The following is a 12,646-nucleotide window of genomic DNA, read 5'->3' as shown; positions in this document are numbered from 1 at the left end:
GACTTTTTATAAATCACCATTACATATGGCCAAGCATCCCATGAAAATATGAAGTTTTGTAAGTGATAGTCCTCCTGAAGTTGCACAGACCCAAGTTTTGGAAAGCACATTAGCAGATTCTGCCGCATACAACCACTTGAGTGTCAGTGGTCAAAAATAAGAAGTAAAACTTGGGTCTCAAAGCCTCAAGACCCTGCCAGGAATCATTAATAAGAAAGCACATGGGTAAGGTATCCTTGGTGGTTTGTTGTTGCGGTTGTTGTTTTGTTTTGTTTTGTTTATTTGTTGTTATTGTTGCTGTTAAAGGGACAAAAGTGTATGACCTATAATACAGAGTTTTTATTATAATCGAACGAAATGGCAGTAGTTTGAGAGATAAATAGCGTAATATGTTTTTTCCCAAAATGCAGCTTAGGGCTTCTGGAACATGGTGACTTTTTTTCTGGCAGGGGGTACATTTCTCTCTGCTCAAGTATACGCATATGGAAACTAAAAGATAATCTCAGGTGACATCTCTAATCATTGTCTTGTTTTTCAAGACAGACTCTCTTACTTGCTAATAACCTGAACATTTAAATAAGGTGTATAGTCAGTGAATGCTAAGAACCACCTGTTCCTGCTTCCTCAATACTGAAATCATGGCCAGAGACCACTATGCCTGATGTTGTGTATGTGCATTGTATGGATCTAACTTGCCCTTCCCTGGAGGTACTTTACTCTCTCCCCAGCCCTACTCTGGTTCCTTTTTCATCAAGTATTGCAAGTACTGGAATTACTTTCAGTGGCTTGCCTTTTATCATTCAAGTGCATTTTGAGGCTCCTAACATTGTCTTGTGTCATACATTATACTCCTTATCAAGGGATTCTTCCATCTTGCTTTCTGCTAAAATGATAAAGCACCGTAGCCAAAAGCACTTTGGGGAAGAAAAATTTTACTTGATTTAAAGTTTCAAATCATTGAGGGAAGCCAGGGCAGTTCCCAACAGGAACCTGTAGGTGAGAGATAGAATTTTAAAATAGCTCAAAACACAGCAAAAAGATATGACTCAGGAAGACAGATGGTTAAAATTGCAGAAGAACTGATACTGACACACTGACACTTCATTTATCACCAGTGTGAGTAGCTGTTCTGCCCCTGTGATGTTTATTTAAGTCCCCATTGTGCCTTGCAGAGAGCATTCCAGGGAGCCAGCCCACCCAAAGCTTAACTAGATGGGCCCAAAGCAGATGCAGATGCTTCATCAACTCTGACAAACATTTACTCTGACAGGACAAGAGATAAGATTTGCTCTTGAAATAATGAGGACCTGAGGTCCCACCTCTTCTCCTGACTTAGTAGCAATGTTCCAGGAACCAGGGGGCCATAAAACCTTTTGGTGTCCGTCCTCTTATTTCCTGGAACCATAAAACAATAATGTAAGTTGTGGTATCTTTGGCATTTCCCTTTGACATACCCCTCATCCCCTGGGGCTCACAGCCTCTCCCTTTAAAAGCACCTCTCCCAGTCACTCTGGTCGACACCTCTGTCTCCTCTGTGAGATATGTGTCTGTCCACAGTTCTCCGTAGTAAACCTCACCTTTTGCGTATTACATTCAAAATCGGTCTCTCATGTGTCTGGGGTCCACGACTTCTCGATACTTAAGGGAGGGTCTCCCTACAGAGATCTTTCATAGGCAGGAATTAAAATGAGTACTATAGAGGAAAATTACTTATTGACTTGCTCAGCTACCTTTCTAATATTGTGCAGAAACACTCACCTAGGGGAACAACAAACCAATGGTGACATCTTCCAACAATTATCAATCAAAAGAATGCTTCAGAATGATTCCTAAAGGACAATGTGATGTGGACAATTCATTTAGGATTCTGTCTTTTCTACGTGAGTTTGAGTTCATGTCACATTGACTGGTGAAGCTCACTGTAAAAGGATTGAAGTAGAGCTTTACACTTTTTCTGAATTCCACTTTGCCTACGAAAATGGGGTGAAACTGATGAATTAAGGAATAAGTCCACATATATGGGGCTTAGAAAAATTAATGGTACAGCCAGAGACCAGAGAAGACTGAGTAGGGCCTAGGTGTTGAGGGTTTGCCTGGGTCTCCCAAGCCCAAATCCAAACTGAGCCAACACAGATGACTGTGAAGATCCAGCCAGGATAGAATAATTGCCACATTAGGTTTTTCAAGACAGGGATGAACAAGTGTCTATTTGATAGTGCCCGTGCTGTCATGGTACCGAAAGCTGGGTGGAGGTCTGTGAGATTTAACAAAAAGAATGTCAAAGCTTTACTGAGGTTCACAGAATATATACCCCATGTCCACCAAGTGGAAAATTCCAGGAGGCACAAGGGGAAAACAGGAGTTTACATTCTCAGTAGGAACACAGAAACTGAAAGAACTGACATCAAAGATGTTACTGCCCAGGTGTTGTGCCTATGGCCACACAGCAAGGTGTCAAAGTACTTTTCTAAAGAAAAAGGAGTTCACAGAAAGGCTCAGCAGGGGGTAAACACTAAGTACAGCTGGGGTGGGAGGGTCTGACAGCTATTCAACTGAGAATGGACATCAGTGACAGATTATAAAAAGGTTTTCACACAAGTCTAGCTTAGTGAACCAGTGAATTCATTTGGGATTATTCACAGTGTAACTGGGGGAGTACTTAATAGAGCATGAGTGACCCTAAAGAGCTGAATCTCCAAAAAGGCCACCCTGGAACCAGTGACAGCTCATGCAAGCTGTACAGCTGGAGATTTCTGCACATCGTGCAGCAGTTTGTATGAAGATCTTCCTTTCATTGCATTGCTATATAACTTTGTATATAACTTTGTGTATAGCCTTGCAAAGTTCTAAGTTTCCGGAAATTCCTGAGACTTTTCTCTACTACATGAATTTATAAGATTCACTCACTTCCTTAGTCTTTATCAGCCTTCCTTCAAGATGGAATGTTTCAGTTAATATGGAATAGCTACAAAACAGGACGTGGGGCTGAGAGATCACAGGAATGTCCCTGTCATTCTGGTGTGTGGAAGACCAGGCATATGTGGAAAAGACTCAAGCTGAGAGAATGCCAGAAGGGTATTATTCTCTTGGATAATATGAAAGAACAACTTTGAACCTCAGTATATAACCTGGAAATTGTGGCATACAGACAGGGCACAAAGACAATAAACATTTTCCTAACACCTAGTAGAGTGCAGGCAGAGACAGGTATTTTTTTTTGCCACTGTCATTATTTCCCATTGGAGAAAAGCACAGGTGGACAGTAGGAAGCACAGACAACAGACGGTGGCTGCACCTTGAAGCTGACCAGCAGCAAGTTGAGAAGATGATTCAGCACATAATAGTGGTTCTGCTCCCCTGAGAAGAAAAATGAACCTATAATCACCAGGACTATAGAGAACCCTGTGGGGCAAAAAGTAGTGCCAGTGATATGGCAAGACCACAGCAGCAGCAATTAGACCCTCATCATAGGGAAATAGACCATAGAATGTATAGTTGCCATGGCCCTCTTGACCCTCCTCTCCAGGCAACAGCTGCTCTGCGGGGATAAGGCAGCAATTAGAATAATGAGGTCTAATTATCACTGAGAAATAATGAATGGCCTAACCCAATCTCTCTGAGCATTGTGGAGCTTAACAAAGAATGCAACTCTCAGTATTGTGGTGTTCCATAAATACTTCTGTGTTACACTTCCTATATCTAGCAGACACTTCGTTAGGACAAAAATAAGTTCCCCAGGTACACAGTTGGCTACTCTAGTCAATCTGGACATTTGTTTAGCTGATAGTATTAAGTCCCTGGAGGGCAGTCAGTGTGACAGCATATGGTCATTGCAGATCCAATCACTGGAGCTGCACAACATATTCTTATCCAATAAGAAAGTGGTAGCGAAGGAAGCTTGATGAGTAAGATCCAGTAGGACTTTTTTGAGCAAGCTCATATGTTCAGAGACACTTCTAGGCAATTATACTACTTATGAAAACCATCCAGAGACTTGTGGTACTGGAGCTTTACAAGCCTGAGGATCTGAGTTCTGGTCCTAGAAAATGTGAAGTGTTGGGTGCCACTGTACTTGTGCTGGTGAGATGGAGATAGAAACTGTGCAATCCACCCCCAGTCTGGGATACACCTTCTTGTGGGAATCTAGTTACAGGGATTTGGAAACGGGAAACTTTTACTTTTTGTCTACTTTCTAAACTCTTCCTGCAATGTTTGTCTATTGTGTTGTTTTACAGCCCAAGTACTTTGGGTCCAAATACACTTCATGACAGGGCAAGGAATCTTGGAATACAGGGAATTTGACTTATCTTATCTCACACCACCTCTGCCACTTGGCTAGATGTGGGAAGGCTGGACCTGATTCAGAGTTTCTCTGTCCTGCAGCAAGACCAGGGCTTAGGAGGTCCTCTGACTCTTGGAAATTCAGAAAACATTGGGAATATCCGAAGATCTGAGAATGGACTCAGGTGGTCCATGGCCTGGGAATAGCATCTAGCCCAGGACCAGGAGAAAGGGGAATTCCAGCTTGTCCCAGTGGTGATTGTCCTTAGCTTAGTAGAGTAAAGCTGGAAATGGAGAGAGACCTTCCATGGGAGAATTAAGTTGTGGCTCTGTGGTTGAATGCCTTCCCCACAGCTCCGCACTTCAGATCTAGAAAGTCCATTGTTCTAAACAGTTTATTGAATGCTTATGATGGAAAATGGATGCATATCATACCATGCCCACTTCTAAGTGTAGACCTGAGATTAAATAACATTTGCATGAAGGAATGTCTGGGTAGAAACACTTACTGGCTAAGCCTTCCAGGAATCTAGGTACCTCATTAGAATAGAGAACTCTGTTTTGGGCCTATATGACCGTAGAACATGTTTCTTTTATGTGAGGGTCATGGCACATATTCCAGGTCAGGAATATTGCAGGGAACATGGAGTCCTAAGACTCAAGCATGTGCCCACCAAGTCTCTGGGTCTCAACCTGCTCTACCTTACCAAACTCCCTGGCATGATTTTATGTCCCACACAATATCTCCCCAGTAATCCTCCTGGACCCAAGCACCGGATTCTGTGGAGAATCACAAAACAAATTATTCAATGAACAACTAGATTCTCAGACAATTTTAGTCAAACTGTTATTGAACTCCACAGACCACAGTAGAAGTCAATCAAACAAATCCCCTTTGTGTGTGTATATGTGTCCCCAAAGGGTATTCATGATATACATTCATTCATAAGTCAATATGAACTATAAAATACAGGATACCAATGCTACACTCTAAAGACCCAAAGAACCTAAAGAAGAAGGAAGGCACAAAGGAGGATATTTGCATTTCATTTAGAAAGAGGCATCAAACAATCATAGTAGACAGGTGGAGGGAGGGAACTGGATAGGTGGGGAGATGGAGAGGATAATGGAGGGTTTCAGTATGAGTGGGGAGAAAGGAGTGGCCAAATGGCCATGAGACTGAATGGATATCTGTAATTGACATGGGTGGGCTGTAGGGGTATCTCCAGGCTAAGTCAATACCCTGCAATAAGGGAGGCACCCAAAAATCAACAGGGTTGCCATTAATTGGGACTCACAGCATTGGGGAAAAGGAAACCTGATGAGGTCACGTACTATAGCCAGACAGGAACCCAAGTGAAACAAAAGAGACACCAAACCACCCTCAAATCATTTGATCCATAATTTTTCCTGTCTTTCAGAAATGAATTAAGTAATGTTGGGGGATAGAACAGAGATTAATGGTTTGGCTAACCAATAAGAGTTCAACTGGAGATCCATCCATGGACAAACACCAATCCCTGACACTATATACTATGTTAAGCTTTCAGACAGAAGACTAGATTGTCTCTCCTCTGACAGACTCCATTCAACAGCTGTCTCAGGCAGATGTAGACACCCACAGGTAAACAGTAGATGTTGCTGGGGACTCTTAAGAAAAAAAAATGGGTGGAAGGATTTCAAAGTGTACAAAACTCCACAGAAAGATCAACAGAGTCAACTAACTTGGTCCCTTGGGGTACACAGAGACTGAACCACAAACCAAAGAACATACACCAGGAGGACCATGGCCTCCCTGCACACATGCAACAGTTATTCAGCTAGGGGGTGCTATCATAATTCCTGTCAAATATCTGTAGGATATGTTATTCTAGCTGGGTTGCCTTTTCTGGATTCAGTGGGAGGAGATGAGCCTAGTCTAGCAGAGATTTGGTTTGCCATGGTGGTGTGATAATCAGAGGGACCCCTACCTGCTAAAAAGAGAAGAGAAAGAATGGATTAAATATTGTGGGACAGGTGGGGGAGCAGTGATTGTGATGTAAAGTGAAGAAGCGATAGATAGATAGATAGATAGATAGATAGATAGATAGATAGATAGATAGATACATAGATAGATACATAGATACATAGATACATAGATACATAGATAGCATTTTATTTCTGTGTTACACCGTGTTCCTTGTGTAACTTTGGTGCCCAGGGCAAGAAAGAGCCTGTGCATGCTGTAGAATTACTGAGATTAATAATACAGTGTACAGCACTGTTCTTACTCCCCACTGACTATTACCTTATTCAAATAATTGTAATTTGTTGGCTCTTTCTGCCATAGTTAGAGGTCATGTGCACAGTTGCCACCTAGATTGTCTGTGGGATGGAAGCAAATTGATGATCCTAGAAGAGACCAAAATATATAAGCTTTTTTACCCACCTTTCCCAGTCAGAAGATGTCTCATAGCCAGTTTGTGCTCCTTAACTTAGCTGCAAGGAACTCTTCTCTCTAGAACTATATTGTTAGCACTTATGTCTGGCAAATGCTCCTCTATTTAAGGCTTAAGGGTGTGATGATCTGGTGGAATATTTTCTAGGCAGTGATTAGTGGAAGGCAACTAGGACCTTGCATTTTAAAGAAATAGTGAACATTTCTCTTTCCATCCTTTCCTCTTTTTTGTGTCATGATAAGGTAATGGATCACTTGGGAGTTCAATGTAATGTTCTGTGGTGTTGCCACATAAGCCTGAGTCCCCCATATGAGGCACTGGGGGATAGTTCAGTGACAAAAGTATAAGGGCCTGAGTTCCAAACCTCAGTATACTTGTAAAAGCTGAGTGTATAATGTTATGACATTTATGATGCTGGCCATGGTGGCGTAGATAAAGCCATATTTCTTGTGCCTGTTGACCAGTTTTACCAAATTAATGACCTTTAACTTCAGTGAGAGAACCTTTCTCAAAATATAATTAAGTAATAAACAAAAAAACAAAAAACAAACTAACAAAAAACCAAACAAGCAACAACAACAATAGCAACAAAAAAAAGACTTGAGATCTGGCCTCTAAATGGTCTGATCTGGAAAACAATCTGCACTAGCCATGCATTTGGCTTCAAATCGATTAATTTCTGAAGTATATAGCAAAGAAATGTATCTGCATGTAGCAGATAAATGAAAGCAAGCTCCCACAACGTCAGGAGAAATACCAGAGAGACATGATTGAGAGACCAAAGGATGGTAATCTCATCCCATCACTACTTACAACATCTTACAGAAACTGATTGGGTCAATTTAGTTGAGGGATGCATCTATAGGACCTTGTTGTGTTCTCTCAATGGGTAAGCTTCAAGTTCCTGAAATTCAGACTAATATTTCTCAATTTTGTACCACTAACAAACAGTAGTAACCTTGTTTGGAAATGGTATGCCTTCTAGTTATTCTAAAGAACTGAGGATTTTAACATTGACTGAATGATCTCAGAACAGCCTGTAAAACTTTACCAATATAATGTATAAAACACACACACACACACACACACACACAAACACACACACACACACACACACACACACACACACACACACACACACACACACATTTTAGTTAGACCATGATGGAAATAAATTTGCAGACGTAAAAATTGGGAACTTCTCAAATTAAGCCAACCCTATAAAGACAAAGCAGAGTTTCAGAAAGTGACATAAAAAGGTGCTGAAGGGGTTTGCAACCTCATAAGAACAATACCAACCAACCAGAGATCCCAGGGACTAAACCACAATCTAAAGAGTACACATGGACAGACCCATGGCTCCAACTGCATATGTACCCAAGGATGGCATTGTTAAGCACCAATGGGAGGAGAAGTCCTAGGTCCTGCAACGGCCGGACCCCCATTTTAGGGGAATGTCAGATTGGGAGCCAGGAAGAGGTGGGTGGACAGATGGAGGAACACTCTCATAGAAGAATAGGGAAGAGGGATGGAATAGGGGGAGTATGGACAGGAAACCAGGAAAGGGGATAGCATTTGAAATGTAAATTTAAAAAATCTAATAAAAAAAGAACCATGTATTGTACGTAATACATTTTTGATAAAACCTGAACTTTGGTAAAAAAAAAAATAATAATGTCTTTATGTATTAAAAAAAAAAAAAAACAGAGCCATGCCATGAAGTGGGCTACAAGAAAGACCTCTTTTTATCAAGAAAGCCAGCTATTCTGAATCTTTTCCCACCTATGGACAAGGACTTTCTTAGAAGTCCTCTCTCCTTTACAATGAAATTTCCCCTCCCATCATTCACACAACCCTGTCTATTGTATTGTCTGTAGCACAAGTACCTATAAATCTCAGCCTGCACCTGGTGGACTTTGATGAACAACTCCAACTGTGCCATAGAGGAAAAGAAGCATGAAAGAACTGAGGGCTGAGACCTCTGAGGAAAGAAACAATGTTCTTTTCTATTTTCTTTACCTTTTCTCTTTTTTTCACCTTGAAATTTCTCCACTTTTATTCAGTAAACATGATTTTGTGACCTCAGAAAGTGAGTGTACACCACTTTACATTGAGTGCCATATATCAGCATCACTCCCAAAAAGGCAACCATATGCCTATCATCACTAAGTGCCCAGCTATCGTTATTAAGTGCCTAGCAGTCTCAGTAGCAAGTACTCTTCTTTGCTACCTTCCATTTGTCAAACTCCTGTTTGCTGTCGCTCTGATTAGTAAACAATAACAATTAACTAGTTGGTCTTTTTTACAATTTTACCATTACAATCAGTTTTTATTTCTTTTAAAAATTCTCTGCTTCCCCAGTCCAAATACATAGACAAAATAAAAATACTGATTAAAGTATAAGATTATCATGTTCAAAACTTTGAATACTAGACCGCACAATGTCAACTCAATGTTTTTCATGCTCACATCTTCTAGTTCAATCATATGTTTTGAGAGCCATCTATAGATTTTTACTATCATTTTTCCAAAGTCATATATAGGTAATAAATTATGGATTAGTTAGCCAAAAATATCTTTAAAATACTCAGGTGCCGAAACATTAAAAAATTTCATGTGCATTAGTTTTATAGTAAGTAAACTTAAATAATTCCAGAAAGCTTCTTTTTTAAATAATAATTTACCAAAATAATTAGAACAAGTAAAATATTTTTAAAAAAATCTGAAAGAAAAACTCAGCATCCGCTTATATGTATAGGCATCAGTAAGAGAACATTATTTTCACCAAAGATTATATTAAAAAGATTTCCCCTTGTATTTTTTCTAAAATTCAGATTTTGATTATAGTTCACAATAAAGAAACAGGAAAAACTAATCCTAATATATTAAATTAAATTTTTATTGTATGATAAGAAGAGTTTTTTGTTTTTTTGTTTTTGTTTTTGTTTTGTTTTTTTTTACTTCATGGCTGCCTTTCTGAAGGATAACTCAAAGAACTGTATTTGATTTAAATTGACTTAAACTCAATGCAGTACAGAAAACTTATTTAAAGTTTGAGCAGTCAGTTAAGAGAGTTAAAAGTCAAGAGTTAAGACTACCTCTTGACAATGCAAGGACATTCAAAACCTAGCATCTACCAAAAATGATACTACTAATATTTTAGGTAGCCCTTTATCTTTTTTTTTTTTGGAGCTGGAGCCCTTCATCTTTATCAGATATGAATTTCATGAACAACCCAGAATATAGAGAAGGAGGTTGAACTTCCCAGCCACCCACTCCTTCAGGGGACAATAGTATTCATAGTGAAATTGCTCAAACTGTGGTGTCTGACATATTTCACTTAAGAAGGAGAGATCAATACCTGACTCCAAAAGGAGGAGGAGCAGAGGAAATACAAACAGCAGCAGTCCCAGACCCACCCCAAGAAGCCTGGAAAAACTCTTGACCAGGGGATTGAATCAAATACGGCTGGACAGGATGGAATAGCTCTATGACAAAGCTTGGCGAGCTTCCTTCAACTCCTCCTCTTCAGCAATCAAAAAGGCTTTTCCATATGCTTCAAGTTCCTTGAATCTGTATAGCCTCATTCTAACTTGAGCCTGGATGGACAGTCAAAGAGCATGTTGATGTCATCATCATCCACTGGGGTAGGGAGCAGACTGGCGCTGGGATTGAATACTAGTTCAGAGATGGTCAAGGGGTCTTCTTTCTCTCTACCTTCCTCTCATCTGGAGGATCAGCACACTGAACCCCCTTTACTGATAAGCTGGCAATTAGGGACTCAGATACATGCATGTTAGGCAATGGGGCACCCTCATCCATAGGAACTTCTTCCTGTTCAGTGGGGGAAGGAAGGAGGGGTTGCAAAGGTTCCATGTTAATGAGCTGTTTGTTCAGGGAGTGAAAGCTGCGACTCTGAGTAATGTTGACTCTGTGCACCTCAGGAGGATCCCACTGGGATTTGGAGCTTGCCTCTACAACTTCTTTAGAAACTTTACCATTATATCAAAATTTTCTTCCTTTAAGAATTATCTTGCTGATTGGCACAGTCTTGATCTGACTGGACTTTGTATACTTATAAAAGGCTTGGTTTTTTTACTCCACATTTCCATAAATTATTACAGGCAGCTAGTGCTGAATTATGGATGGTTAAAACAGTGTTTTTCTCTGTCTGAGAATCATCACATAAACTCATGTTCCTTCAAACTTCAATTTGAAGACATCTGAGCATTTTCTCAAATGTATACTTTTATTTCCCTGGAATAGAACAAAACCTGTAGCAGTGAATACTAAAAATGCGGTAGCACCTCTTGAATCCCTGCATAGATGAGTATTCACCCCATACGTTTCCAATGTGTGAGCTTTCAAGAGTATGTTGAATTCAGCCATCACTGGGTTCTGACCTCTGAGTTCATTGTTATGAATTTCCATGACTTTTCTTTATAACTTCTGTGACTTCTTGGGAATAATCTCAGGGTGATCATCCAGATAGTAATCTCCCAACTCAATTTGAACAAAAAATCACCCATATAAGGAGCATCAGAAAAGGAACACAGTGGTCGACCATGAAAAATATCTCTCTTAATATTTGTATATATAAAAGGTACCTTGCGAGCTCTTCTTTAATCTTCAAGTGTTCATGTAGGAAGAATTTCACTCTAAAACATCTGGTGATGGTGAGTGAGATTTCATTTGCTTGAAGATGGACTTGTTAAGCTCAAGCCACTGCCTTCGCTTCTCTGAATCCACATAGTGAATCAAAAGTAATCCTTCTCCAACAGGCCATCGTAGTTGAAGATGTATTCAATGAAAACTGTCCTTTCATTTCCCTTTGGATGTGTCAGGAGACCTCCGAGTTGTCCAACAGTCAAATAGTGCACTTTGTCTCCTAGTTGAGCATTTGATAATGAACCTCCAAAAGTGAATAATTTTCATAGTCCTTCTGCCTCTTGGTGCACAGTGACAGGAAGTGAACATAGACAGTAGCACACTGGATTCAGACATAGCAGGCACTGGGCTTGCTTGGCCCTGCTCCACGTGGACATCCACATGTTCTCAATACAGTTGCTGCTCTGGGTGCAGCTCTGCCAGGACGCAGCAGGAGTGGAGGGTGTCTGCAGTCACCAGCAGCAAGTGGTCTCTCTCTCTCTCTCTCTCTCTCTCTCTCTCTCTCTCTTTAAAAGAGAAAATTAATGTAGAATTAAAAGTAACTCCACTCCACCGGAACCTGAAGGAACAGACCTGATAAACAGTTCTCTGCACCCAAATCCCATGGGAGAGAGAGCTAAACTTTCAGAGAGGCAGACACACCTGGGAAACCAGAAGAGACTGCACTCTGCACACATTACTGATTCCAGAGGAAAACACCAAACGCCATCTGGAACCCTGGTACACTGAAGCTCCCGGAAACGGCGGCGCAGATCTTCCTGGTTGCTTCCGCCGCAGAGATCTTGTGGGCCGCACCCCGCGAGCAAAGTTGAGCCTCGGGACCACAGGTAAGACCAACTGTTCTGCTGCAAGAGACCTGCCTGGTGAACTAGGGACACACAGAGGCAGAATTCCTCTAGGACCGGGCACTTCCTGTGTTTACCGGGAGTCCCACACCTGCGGATCCCGGTCCGCAGCAGCTCTCTGCTCCCAGACCCCGTGGGAGAGACACCTCACCGCCTGGTCGGGTGGGCACTCCTGAGGTTGCAGAGCAGAAGAGACCACCAACACTGCCCACCTCTGCCCACATCCCTGGCCCAAGAGGAAACTGTATAAGGCCTCTGGTTTCTTGTGGGGGAGGGCCCAGGAGCGGCAGGACCCCTGCGCCTGAGAAATCACCGGAACCTGAAGGAACAGACCAGAAAAACAGTTCTCTGAACCCAAATCCCGTGGGAGGGAGAGCTAAAACTTCAGAGAGGCAGACACGCCTGGGAAACCAG

General features: G+C 41.2%; 1 pseudogene; it reads right to left on the bottom strand.

The window, feature by feature from the left end:
* Positions 1–9,943: 9,943 nt before the first annotated feature.
* Positions 9,944–11,696, bottom strand: Frmd3-ps1 (FERM domain containing 3, pseudogene 1; annotated as a pseudogene).
* Between the last annotated feature and the right edge of the window lie 950 nt (positions 11,697–12,646).

The sequence above is a fragment of the Rattus norvegicus genome, chromosome 13 (genome assembly GCF_036323735.1).
Source record: "Rattus norvegicus strain BN/NHsdMcwi chromosome 13, GRCr8, whole genome shotgun sequence".
Taxonomy (NCBI): domain Eukaryota; kingdom Metazoa; phylum Chordata; class Mammalia; order Rodentia; family Muridae; genus Rattus; species Rattus norvegicus.
This window is presented reverse-complemented; position numbering and strand designations above follow the sequence as displayed.